Source organism: Ambystoma mexicanum, chromosome 5q, assembly GCF_040938575.1.
Source record: "Ambystoma mexicanum isolate Mex_15411 chromosome 5q, UKY_AmexF1_1, whole genome shotgun sequence".
Taxonomy (NCBI): Eukaryota; Metazoa; Chordata; class Amphibia; order Caudata; family Ambystomatidae; genus Ambystoma; species Ambystoma mexicanum.
This window is the reverse complement of record NC_090933.1, coordinates 112,495,992-112,509,605: the sequence shown is the minus strand read 5'-3', so window position 1 is coordinate 112,509,605 and position 13,614 is coordinate 112,495,992. Positions and strand designations below refer to the sequence as shown.

At 46.6% G+C, this 13,614-nt stretch overlaps 1 long non-coding RNA gene across 2 annotated transcripts in view; it reads right to left on the bottom strand.

Annotated features, from left to right (window-relative positions):
* Positions 1–358: 358 nt before the first annotated feature.
* Positions 359–13,614, bottom strand: part of LOC138497274 (uncharacterized) — a 69,593-nt gene continuing 56,337 nt past the window's right edge. For both annotated transcript variants that reach the window (XR_011278555.1, XR_011278554.1), the window contains one exon: positions 359–2,904. This is a non-coding gene — a long non-coding RNA (uncharacterized lncRNA). The remainder of the gene's footprint in view (positions 2,905–13,614) is intronic.

The following is a 13,614-nucleotide window of genomic DNA, read 5'->3' as shown; positions in this document are numbered from 1 at the left end:
ACACAACACCCCAAACAAATATAAGTGTTTTACTTTAGATCTGGTCTGTTAAAGTCCAGGTAAAAATAATTAACAGGGAAGGCATAAACTGCAACTTAAATGAGTCAGGATAGGGCTGGTGATTGACTAACTAAACTTCAGCAAAAACTTTGCAGTGTCACTCCAGTGCCCAGTGGTTCATGGATTCCCCTTCTGGGAACATTTCAGCGGATGTATACAAACAAATCTTAGCAGAAATGTCTCTTGTTTCCCGGTGTCCGGGCCATGCCAATGTTTGTGCCCTCCCCGTCTTTGACGTGCAAAAGAATAAAAAACAAACACACCCCTCCCGGGGAATAAGGCAAAGAGAGCAGGCTGCGAGAGTTCAAGAAAAGGTTTTATCTCTGGTGAATAGTATTCAAGAGATATCTGAGAGCGCTCGGCACAAGTTATCATTACATTACGTTTTATAGGGTAAATGATGCAACTAACATAGGATACTACGCTGCTCCCGGATTGGTCAGTTCACTCAATGTCTCAGGTGGGGTGGCATCTCTTCATCCGGGTTGGTCGCTTGGTTGGCGGGAGGATTGACGTCAGTCATCTGTGCTCCGCAAGGGTGAAGGTCAGGTCGCTGGGAGGTAGGATGGTCACTATCTAAACTAACATAATATATTCTCAAAAAATGCATGCACTAAATAATAATTGTTCAAAAGACCTTCAGTAGTTTATCATGTCTCTAAAAAAGTCACACATATATCTATACTATCAATAACATAGGATTATACAAGTCTTAGGTTAAGGGTCTTGACCTCTATAATACACTGGTTGAAGTTAGGGTTTGTACACATAAGAATCTCTGGTATGTGGCATTTGTTCATGGTAGGCAACGATATATTGCAGCAGGGGTCTAATGTTAGTTGGGGATCTGCTGGGTGGGCATCATGGCATGGTCAGTGGTCTGGCACATGAAAGGAATATCTTGCAGGGACACAGGGTCACAATGGCAGTAAGTTTCCATTGGCGAGGGCGCGGGAGGGGCAACAACACATTTGTGGAGATGGACGAACTATGTGCTTAGCTCATGCTGGTTCAAATGCAGGACAGTGATCTCAGAGGAAGAGCGATGTGTTACATTTATTATTGTGTTGCAAGCATCTCCGGCTTCAGCGTGAGAATGGACCGCAAAGCTTTCCAGTCAGAGTGAGAACGGGGATGGGGGCCCTGTGCCCTGCGCACCTGGCCGGGCTAGTGTGCGAAAAGGGAAGAGAAGCATTTTTGTACTATCGCAGTGAGGCCTAGTCACCAAGATGGAATCGAAAGGGGGTACAAAAATGGATGCCCCGTGTCCTGCTCAGTGGTCCCATCTACGTGAAAGTCAACCAAGGTTAACATCGCATAAGGGCAAAGGGCGAACCCACTACTGGAGGCACTTGGTCCGAGTTTTGTACTGAGACGTAGAGGACGCGAGGGGCCTGATGGCCCATCGCTCCCACACATTCCCCCCTTTCGTCACATCTAAAGTAACGAATTATGACACTTTATTCTTTTCATTCTCCCTTCGGTAGTACTCAGCTTCAGCCACTGCTTCTTCTTTCTCGGCTGGGGTACCCTTTATTGGCATCCATGCTCTGCATACACTTCTTAACTATTCCCTCTTCTTGCATATTCATCTGGATTGCATGTTAGGTATATCCCACCATCCCCGTCTAAGTCTACCCATACCTCGTTATACCATTGCAATTCTGTTGGTTCCTTTATTGTGGTGTGGTATAAATTATCGACCCTGTCCCCATATTGCCTGTAGATGGCAGTCAGCCTATACTTTGGGGGGATCATGTTCCCCTGTTTGTATTTGGGCATCTATCTTGGTTGCTACCGTTGTCGGTCGGCCCATTGTTACCATCATCGTAGCCGAGGTAGGCATACTTGTTGCACAACACCGGAGTCCCAGTTGGCACACGCAGAAGAATAGTAACACAAAGACGATGATAGGAACTAGTATTATCATCATCACATTTACCCACGATGGTATCCAACTGAACAAGTTGTCAAACCATGTACTTTCTTCTGCTCCGCCCTCTGTTCTCATCTTCTCTCCTAGATTGTGAACTGCTGTTATCACATGTGAGAGTGTCCCGTTATCTGCATCTTCGGATGGCATGAATGTGCAGCAGGCCCCCCCAATTCTTCGGCAAACACCACCGTCCATCGCAGTGAGGAGATCTAGAACATATCTATTTTGCATTGTCATTAGGCGTAGGGCGCGGAGGTCTATTTTTATAACATTGAATCCTTCTTCAGTGTCATTGGCCAGTTGGATGAGCTCCCAGCGTACTATTTGCAACCATTTGGCGTTTGCTCGTGCTTGGAGCCCTAGTGTTAGGAGCGATGCAAAACATTTCTCTGCAGATGAGAACAGCTTGTATTTTTGCGGGATCTCAGCAAGGAGTTTTGATGATTCGGACAAAATGTAGTTGGATGATCTTTTGCTTCGTGACAACTTTGTTTTCAGCTCGTATTCTGACAATAGTTCATAAGCTGGAAGTTCTGTGTTTTCTCGTTGGGGCACTGTCGATGGACCAGCCGATTGCCCTGCTGCCGATTTGTCAGCCGAATCTCCTGCTGCTTATCTGCCAGCCGAATCCTCTGCTGCCCCTTGGATATGGCTTTCTGGTATTACCATCAGTGCTGTATGGAGAGTGGCTAAGGCGCAGGTACCCTTCCAGGATGCGGGTAGATGCAGGTATGCTTGCTTGCCGCAAACCCAGTACATGTCCGTGAGGGCTGTGGTGCCTTTTTTCATGTCTGGTATTATTACTGTCTTGTTGCATTTTCTTGCTTCCTCCATGTTCACCTTCCCTTCTCCACGGAAGCATAGTTTATGTGATATTTCTTTTTGCGTTTTTATGGGCTTTTCCAGCGCTGTAATCCATGAAAAATAGCATCACTGAAAACAAAATTGCAGCACATTTCAAAACACATTCAACATTGCTAAACCTTTTTGCCCTGATGGCATCCCTATCACTATCTAACATAATTGCATTCGCCGCAATTGTACTTCGTTGGGCCATTTGTCACCTGGAGGGGCGATACAAAATTGTTAAGTCACCATAATACGTACATTTATTTATATATTTACATTTCATATTTACTCATTATTTCCATTTTGTGATTTCATTTTTAAAAGGATTTCTTAGCCCTGTGTTCCAATTACGTTCTCTGTTCTAGGCATTTCTATCGAGAGGGAGAGAGAGAGAGACAGAGAGAGAGAGAGAGAGAGAGAGAGAGAGAGAGAGAGATAGATAGATAGATAGATAAAGGACAGTGAAAGGAAATTGATGCAAACATTTAGCAGAGCAAACCAGAGGGCATAACATCCTTTCATGTTTCAGTAAATCACATTGTCATTGTTTCTCAATATCGTTTGTAGTACCAGTTGCACATTCCTGTTCGATCTTAGAGAGTGGACTATCGCATGCCCTCCTCACATCTGAGAGGTGCACCCAGTATTTCAGTCCCTTTACTTTGACTGCAGTCAGTATACTATATATGACCTCGTAGGGGCCATGAAACCTAGGTGAATTCCATCTCCTCACAATGCTTCAGACGTACACCTGTGACCCTAGCATCAGTGGCCCGCTGGGGCTGTCTGTAGCTGGGTTGGTAGTATCAGTTGCCACATTTTCAGTGAATGGTGGTGCTATTTGGCGCGCTATACTGTGAACTATGCGCGTCAGCTGAGTTAAATATTCCCTGAATTCTTCCCCCAGCACTGTGGCAGCCCTGTGTGCGTCTGACGCTCTTCTAATCGGGGAGAGTGGTGTGTGTATTCGCTGCCCAGTCACAATTTCATGGGGGCTCAGATGGTGGTCCTTGCATGGTTGTGTTCTGAGTTCATAGGGGCAGGCAATATACACAGTTCTTTTTTAGTGTGTTGCACAACTTTGATAATTTGCTCTTGAGCAGGCCGTTGATCTTCTCCACCAGCCCATTGGCCATCAGATGATAAATGGAACACAGTTTGTGCCTTACCCCCAAGAGTGTCGTCACTTCCTTGTAGAGGTCATTCACAAAGTGTGCGCCATTGTCTGACCGTATCACATCACATATTCCCCACTGGGAAAACACTTCTCGTACTAGAAACTTCGCCGCACACTTTGCGTCTGGGTGGGGACATGGACCCGCCTCCACCCACCTTGAGAAGGGACACACCACCACAATTAGATATCTTTCTCCGTTACATCTCTCTCTCATTTCGGCGTAGTCAATATGGAGTTCTCTAAATTTCCCTACTGGTTGTGGCAAAGTACCTCGCAATGTCCTCATTGTCATCTCAGAATTGTATGTTTGACATGTCGTACACTCTATTACAAACTTTGGCAAATGCTCCTGTAAGTTAGGGACAAACCAATATTCCTGAATGTCTGCTGCAATGTGTTGTTTCACCACATGGGCTGGGAAGTGCAGCTGTTGGAATGCTACTTCTAGTAATTCTACCGGGATCACTACTTTTCCCGTTGTCTCCTGTCTCCATATGAGGTCTGTGGCTGATTGTTTGCACCCCCGCTTGCTCCACAACTCTTGCTCCTCCGGTGGTGCTCTCCTTTGTAGCTCTATTAGCTGTGCTATGGGTGTGTTACTATAAGGTCCTTCTAGTGGTTCTGCAGTAGCTGCTTTTACAATGCATTCTGTTGCTGGTGTTGTATTGAAAAACGAGGCCTCCTTCGCTGTTGCGTCGGCTGCCGCGTTCCCCAATGAGATCGCATCTGTGTTGTTGGTATGGGCCTGGCATTTCACCACTGCCACTACCGATGGCTCTGCTAATGCATCTATCAATTCATTCAATAGTGCAGCATGCTGTACTGGCGAGCCATCTGCTCGTCTGAACCCTCTCCTACGCCAACGCGATAGTCCTGAATGAACAGTGTTAGTTGCATAGGCTGAATCTGAATATATTGTCACTGTGCATCCTTTGGCCGTGCGTAATGCTTCAATTAATGCAGTTAGTTCTGCTGCTTGTGCGGAGTAATGGGACGGGAGGCGCTTTTGGACGATTGTTTCATAGCTATCTTCTTCCATTCGTACTACTGCCATCCCTTCATGTTTTTCCCCTGTTTCCAGATTTATTGATGCTGAGCCATCGATGAAGTATATTTTTCCTTCCTTCAGGGCGTTTTCACTTGCTTTGGGAATATCATCACCCTCTCCCTCATACGTTGCACAGTCATGTTCCTGCATGTCCTCCATTGTGCATGGCTCTGTTATGAACGTTGCTGGGTTTACCGTTTTACACCTAACTAAATGTACATTGGGGCTAGAAATTATTATTTCATATGCTGTTGCTCTTTGTGTTGTCAGTGTTGACTTTGATCGCTTGAGAATTGAAAATAATGAATGCTCGGCATATAGTGTTACTGAACATCCCATCACAATTGTGGCACTCTTTTCAATGGCGAAGCCCGCAGCTGCGAGGGCCTGTTCGCACGTGAAGTGACCTTGCCTCACTGCGTCTAGTGTTCCACTGTAATAGGCCAATGGTTTGTGGCCTAATGATGTTTTTTGTGTCAGTACTGCTGTCATCAGTGTTCCATTGCAGTGTGAGAGCAGGAAAAATTCCCTTTCATAATCTGGGTTCGCGAGGACTGGAGCATCTGCAATGAGGTCTTTTAGCCTAAAGTACTGGGTCATCATGTCATGTGTCCATTTTATTGGGGCTCTGTTCTTCTGCCCTTCTTTTAGTGCTTGCAGTAATGGACGTGTGTATGCTGCGTAATCAAGGATCCATGCTCGACAATAGTCACATATGCCAAGAAACTTTTGCATGTCCTTCACAGTTTTTGGTATGATTATGTTACGTATAGCAGCTGCTCTGTCTGGGAGTATTCGTTTCCTGTCTTTCGATATCAACTGTCCGAGGTATAAAACTTCGGCAAGGCAGTATTGTAATTTCCCTTTATCCACCTTGTACCCCTTTACAGCTAACACGTTTAGTAGTGTTATGGAGTCTTCCCTGCACTTTTCCTTTTTTTTGCTGCATACGGCAGATCATCTACGTATTGTATAATGGTGCTCTCTACATTTATGTTCCCAATATCTTCACGTAGTACACTGTTAAAAATGCTGGGGCTTTCACAGTACCCCTGTGGGAGTCTGTGATGCTCATATCTGTTGTTTCCCAGTGTGAATGATGTGAGGTACTGTGATCCTGGATCAAGTGGTATGGAGAAGAAAGCATTCTTCAAGTCAACCGCAGTAAAACATGTCAATTCTTTGGGTATACTGCACAGTATTGATGACGGGTTAGGCACTAACGGAAATTCTTTTTGGATGACGTCATTGAGTGGGCGCAGATCTTGGATCATCCTCCACGCCCCTCCTTTTGCTTTTTTGATCGGGAAGATTGCCGTATTACACGGGGAGTTTGATGGCACTATGATACCTTATTCCTTCCTCTGCTTCTCTGGATATTAGGAATTGTTTCACTCTCGGCGGTATGGCACCTGGTTTGAGTTTTATTTTTATGGTGTCACTTCATGCAGTAACCCTACATCATGGGGGCTTGTAGTCCAAATTTCTGGTGCCACCTTTGCCATGTCTTCCTCAAATATTGTTGATGGGGCACTAACACTGGCCATAACCGGGTTGTGTACCTCTCTGTACTGGATCATAATGTCACATGGTATGCTTATTTCCATTATTATCTCTCCATCGTCTTCGTTATCAGTGAATAATTCTTCATCAGTTATGTCTCTGAGCATTATGTTGGGACCTAAACATAGCACAGTTCTCCACTCGCACCCATGCGTGTCCAAGCCTATGACCACAATACGTTTACTCGATACCTGAACTGCCTCAATGTCTATGGACATTATCGTGCCCGGCACAACATCTAAACTTGTGATTGGGTGAAATATAAAGTCTGATGGTGTCCTCCACTCTTTTCTTGTTATTTCAGGCACTACTCGGGCTAACACCTTGATGCCATAGATAAACATGCCTATATCAATGGGTATCCCTCGCACTGCAACCTCATTCATTATTGTACTGATCATCAACATTGCTCGTACTGGGCACACTCCTGGGGTGGAACACATTATCATCCGCTCTGTAAATGAAATGGTCATATTCAATTTGCTTAGCAAATCTCTTCCCAGCAAGTTGATTGGCGCGTCTTCGTGGTACAGTAAGGGTGCGCACACTGTTTTTCCCCCCACCGTGATATCAAGATCTTTCGTGTAAGGAACTTTTAAAATAGCCCCAGAGAACCTCTGTGTTTCCTAATTCCTGCCTGAGAGCGGAAACCGCCCTTCCATAAGACATGATTTTCTGCTCCTGAGTCTACCATGAAGATAAACTGCTTATTTCCTATTTCTGCCCCCACTAGTGGTTCCTCTTCTGCACGTAGGGTGGTAGATAGGACTGGACACGCAAGTGCTTCCTGTGGGCTGTCCTAATCTGCGTACCTTTCTTGCCCTGGCACTGAAAAGACATTATCTCCAACTACTGTTACACCACGGAATGGGGCAGGTACACCGTTTGCAGCTGTTGTAAAGCTGTTATTGCTGGCGTTCCCTACAGTGTTTTGTCGTGCCATGGGCTGTGATGCACTGTGATGTGGCTGTGGGCGTGGCTGTCTTTGTTGCATTTGGGGTTCTTTATAACACTGGTCCTGTGGTCTTCCACTCCCCATTGGTAGTCCATAGGGACTACCTGGGTGTGGGCAGCCCCATACCTGTCCATTGTCCATGGGTGGCTGCCCTTGAAAGTACCCTGACGGCCTAATTCTGCAATCTCTTGAATAGTGTCCCCATCTTCCACAATTCCAACATGACCCTTGCTGTCCCCCTCTCATCCCTTGCCCACCAAAACCTCTGTTTCCTATACCTCCGAACCCCCCTCTCTGGCAGCGGTACCCACCTCTTCCTCTGCTTGGTTGTTCTTGCCACTGCGGTCCTCTCTGTGGTTCATCTCCATTCCACTGTCCTTGTTCTCCTGCGGCCCACAGCGCTGCTATTCCAAATGGTCTGTTTCCCACACTTTCATCCCCCTCGTTCTCTCCATCAGCAGTTACTCTGGCGTTTATGGTGGTGACCTTCATCAATTTGTTCTGCACTAGTTTTGCTTTGTCTGCAAACCTTTTTTGTGCCATCTCCTTTTCTCTCTCTTTGATCCTCCTACAGTGGTGTACAATTATACTCTGAATTTCTGGCCAACCCTTGGCTTCTAGCCCAGCTATTTTATCCAAGGCCTTCTGTACCTCCTTCGGGAGCCCTTTTTTGATAATAAAGTAGAACAGGGCAGTGGATTGATTCCACGCCGTGCCAGTTTCGCTTCTCCACATATCTTGTACTCACAGTATGAATTGCGTAGGATCCTCATTCTCCTCCATTGTACATTGCATCGCTAAATGTAAATCTGGAATATCTGGAAACGTGCGCCGCAATGCATCCCATACTTGCGCTTGAACATTGTTGAACGGCGATCCATCGTGGCGGTCACAATTCATTGTCACTCCTGGGAACCCTGCTTTTTCCCACACAGCATCTGCCTGATCACCGACAGCGGACACTAACAAACTCTTTACATCACCTATCGCTAATGGAACTCCTGCTGTGTTTTTCTCAAATGCATGTATCAATTTCCCTGCCCCTCCCGCAAGTGGGGGGAGGAGCTTCAACAGGTTGTATTTGTCCATTTGGGCCCACGGAATGTAGTGTGGCCTACCTGCTCCCTTATGTATCAGCTGCATCTGCAACTTATGTTTCTTCCCTGTCTTACTTACCGTCCCTTTCTTTATCTTACTCACCAACATGTTCCCTACTTGCTGCCTTAATCTACCCTGCCATCGTGGGGGTGATCGTGGATCCATGTCATCGAAATGATGTGGCAGTGGGGATCCTACAGCTGCCACTCCTTCCTTGTATTCGTCTAGGTCGCTCCACACCTCCTCTACTTCCTCTTCTTGCTCACCATCCTCCTCTTGTCCTTGTCCGCGCTGGCTTTCTGGGGTGGCTGGGCGTATAATTCTCACTGGTTTATCGTTCAGATGGAACAGGAACTCTCCTGATCGCCATTCTTTTTCTCGCCCTTGTGATGTGGGTGTTCCCTGGGACAATACCAACTGTGCTGGTTCTGGTGTGGTTGGAGCTAACTCCCCTGTTGCACTTAGCAGGGGTGTGAGATCTGCCATAGTCAAGGGTGGTACTTCGCCTCCTCCCGGTAGCATTTGGCCCCTATGACACAATGCTCTCAGCCGTGTTATTTCCATCTGTGCATGCGCTAGCTGGCGGTCTAGGTCTCCAGTTAATCGCGCTAAATTACTGGATGCACTCTCGTTGGGCCATGCAGGCCTCCTTTGTCATATGGCGGTGGTGCGGTGCCTATTGCTCCGTTAGAGGGGGTGGGTGTGGGCATGGTGGAATGTACAGAGGCTCGCTGTATCCTACTGCTGGCCTTGTCATTAAGGGGTGTATTTTGGTTGTGTTATTCTCAGCTGTGGGGATTGTGCACTCACCCTTCGGTGTTCCGTTTACCTCTTCCTTCGTTTTCTCCTTTTCAATTGCCTTCCCTGAACTTACCTCTACTGTGGGGGCTATTTCCTCAAACATTCATCACAGATCTAGCACTTCCCTTCTGTTCTGCAACTGTTTTCCCTTATACCTCGCCAATAAGTGCGTGGACACTAAATCTAACACCCGTTTGTCGAACGACCCGCCCTCTGGCCAAATTTGTGTCACGCTGTCCCCTTTTATCTCTATCACCCACTGATCGTGGTATTTTTGTATTCTATCACTATATAGCAGGAGGTGTTGGCAAATATGGGCTAGTGGTGTTATTCCTCCCATGACCATATTTCTCCCTTCACTTGTACGTGCACTTGCACCTGAGCCTCCCTTCTAATCACCCCCCTCCAACCACTTGTCCCCTTGTACAGATCAGCAATGTCAAGTGTTTCTCAATTATTGGCAATTATTGTGTACGAATATTCAATGTTACCTTTGTACCTATTGCATTTCTAACTTCAATAGTTCACTTTTAGCATGTATGACTTTTTACCAACAAATCACTTACAATATTTTAGCAAAAGCGACACAAAATGGTCAAAAAGCAAAAACATATAACACATAACATGCACATGCACTACCGGCGCGCTTCAATTTCTCCCTTGTTCCCGTTACTGAACACCTCTTCCCACTCCCAGTTTTACCTACTCTTCTCATTCACTCCCCACCTCTTACACCCTCTTACTTGTTCCCAAAGAGACCTTGCTTACGCGGAAAAAGAATATTCTAAATAACTACTCCGAGTCTACTCAATATACGAGACCCCTACTATTTTCTCTTTATCTTCACTTATTGATCTGCACTGGACGAGACAATGCTAGGCGGCGCCGCCTTCTACCCCCTTCGGGCTAGGATACCTCTTCTCCTTTTCTTCTCACTTTTTCACAAAACCTAAAGGCCATATAAAGGACAGATCAGAAAAGCCTCAACATCACTCACACAGTCCCTACTTCTGGCTTTAACCCAGTATCACCTGTTCCCTTGTTCCTGTACTTTCCCCCTTACCTTTCCTTCGAAACCTTCGCAATGGCACTCACGTATTCGGTCAGGTAATCCGAGGGTCACCGTTCTCGGTCTGACCCCAGTCAGGTCCGCACCCCAACCAAGCCATGACCCGCCTCGGCTAGCAGCTTTTCAGTCGGGTATTCGTCAACTGGGAACCTTTGACCCTTTCTTGTAGTGCGCACAGGCTGGTCGGCCACGGAGGCGATGGATTTGCTGGGGGGCGTCCCGGATCTCGCCGCACGGTGTGAGCCTCGAGGCACCTCTCCAAATCACGTCACAGGGGGTCACCAAATGTTTGTGCCCTCCCCCTCTTTGACGTGCAAAAGAATAAAAAACAAACACACCCCTGACGAGGAATAAGGCAAAAAGAGCAGGCTGCAAGAGTTCAATAAAAGGTTTTATCTCTGGTGAATAGTATTCAAGAGATATCTGAGAGCGCTCTGCACAAGTTATCATTACATTACGTTTTATAGGGTAAATGACGCAATTAACATAGGATACTACGTTGGTCCCGGATTGGTCAGTTCACTCGATGTCTCAGGAGGGGTGGCATCTCTTCAACCGGGTTGGTCGCTTGGTTCGCGGGAGGATTGACGTCAGTCATCTGTGCTCCGCATGGGTGAAGGTCAGGTCGCTGGGAGGTAGGATGGTCACTGTCTAAGCTAACATAATATATTCTCAAAAAATGCATGCACTAAATAATAATTGTTCAAAAGACCTTCAATAGTTTATCATGTCTCTATAAAAGTCACACATATATCTATACTATCAATAACATAGGATCATACAAGGCTTAGGTTAAGGGTCTTGACCGCTATAATACACTGGTTGAAGTTAGGGTTCATACACATAAGAATCTCTGGTATGTGGCATTTGTTAGTGGTAGGCAACGATATATTGCAGCAGGGGTCTAATGTTAGTTGGGGATCTGCTGGGTGGGCACCATGGCATGGTCAGTGGTCTGGCACATGAAAGGAATATCTTGCAGGGACACAGGGTCACAATGGCAGTAAGTTTCCACTGGCGAGTGTGCGCGAGGGGCAACAACACATTTGTGGAGATGGACGAGCTATATGCTTAGCTCATGCTGGTTCACATACAGGACAGTGATCTCAGAGGAAGAGCGATGTGTTACATTTATTATTGTGTTGCAAGTATCTCCGGCTTCAGCTTGAGAATGGACCCGCAAAGTTTTCCAGTCAGAGTGAGAACAGGGGTGGGGGCCCTGTGCCCTGCGCACCTGGCCAGGCTGGTGTGCCAAAAGGGAAGAGAAGCGTTTTTGTACTATCGCAGTGAGGCCTAGTCACCAAGATGGAGTCGAAAGGGGTACAAAAATGGATGCCCCGTGTCCTGCTCAGTGGTCCCATCTACGTGAAAGTCAACCAAGGTTAACATCGCATAAAGGAAAGGGGCGAACCCACTACTGGGGGCACTTGGTCCGAGTTTTGTACTGAGATGTAGAGGGCGCGAGGGGCCTGATGGCCCATCGCTCCCACACACCTTTCATGAGTTCCGTACTGGTTCAAGTTCTCTAATTGGATGGGGATGTCTCCCCTCTTCTTCTAATACTCCTTCTGGCCTTTATTCTTGCACGTCAGTTGTTCACTGTAATCTGGAATTCCTCCAGTCTGTTCTTCATGGCTCAGTCCCTCCAGGGCATCCTAGACCTTTGGTGTCCAAGGAAATGGGGCTTGGCTGTAAGGTGTGGCATGTTCCAGAGTCTTGGGTACGGTCTGGGACCTCAACATGGTGAGGGGTGGTCAACTGCTCTCCCTAGGATTCTCATTTCATATAGTTTATCCCCACTGCTTAATAAGCCAGTCCTTTCTCTTCAGGTTATTGTTTCCTTATCCCTCCTGTGGAGATGACTGTCAGCTCGGCTCCGCCTGCCCCATTCCCTTGATTCAAGCTGCCAAACTCTGCAATCAGTCTTTCTACCAGCTCTTGGTCTCTGTTTTCAAAGGCCCTCTCCTTTTCTAACCAACTTTGTTCAGTGTACTCTGTCTCTACTGTGCTGCTCTCTGGAACACCTTCTTTGCCCCTATGAGCAGTGTCTCTCGCCCACTCTTCTATCGCAAAATCTCAGTCTCCTCTCTCTCCTTCGCCTCTTGGACTGAGCTCCTGAAACTCTCCAAGGCACTCACTTATTATCACATTTTTCAACCCTTTGGGCAAGATTGTCCCCACTCTCCAGATTTCTCCCACATCCCCTGTGTCACCCCTTTGGGCACAGCTTCTAACACTCTCCAAATCTGTCTTCCTCCCTCTCGTCTTCCTCACCACTTTGAGCATGACTATTACCAATCTCTAGATCACTAGACCTTTGCTGGACCTTTTCGAGCAAGTTTATACCCCTCCTAAAACCCCTCTCTCTATCACCTTTTGGTTCAGAATATAACCATTAGTATCAAACCACCTCCATTGTAATCTGTATTCAGGACTACTCTATGTAAATTATGAATAAGCACATACTGGCCTTAGGCTTTCAATGTTGAAAGTGGTCTTATGTCCTCCAGTCCCTGTCCCCGGTATATCTGTCTACTCTTACCCCTTCACCAGCTGGTACATGTCATCCAATCCAACAATGTTCCAAAGTAAGCAGCCCTTCACATAGCACTGCCACTGCTTCTCTGTTATTGCCTGTTTTGTCAAACATTTCTGTCAGAATGACAACCTGTGATTAACTAAACACAAATATAGTCTCTAGATCTATCTTTCTGTCACCTTCTTCACCCATTCGGAGAAGACTATTACCATTTTACATCTCAATCTTTCTATTCCCTCCTTCACCCATGTGTGCCAACCTTTCAGCGTTCTTCCGTTCTTAATGTTCAGTTATCTCCCTCTCCGCTTCCTCCTGATAATCACCTCCCTCCAACTCTTCATAACACCCAACTCTGGTCACCCCTCCTCCACTCCTTACTACCTTCTTCAATACTCCTTGCACTTGCTCTGGTCCTCTAGGTCTTTCCTCCTATACTCAGGCTCCAGTGTGGTTTAGCTCCTGATCCCTCCTTCCAGCCTCATGGGTCATACTTCTAGACCCAGTCACTCCTCCATCTTT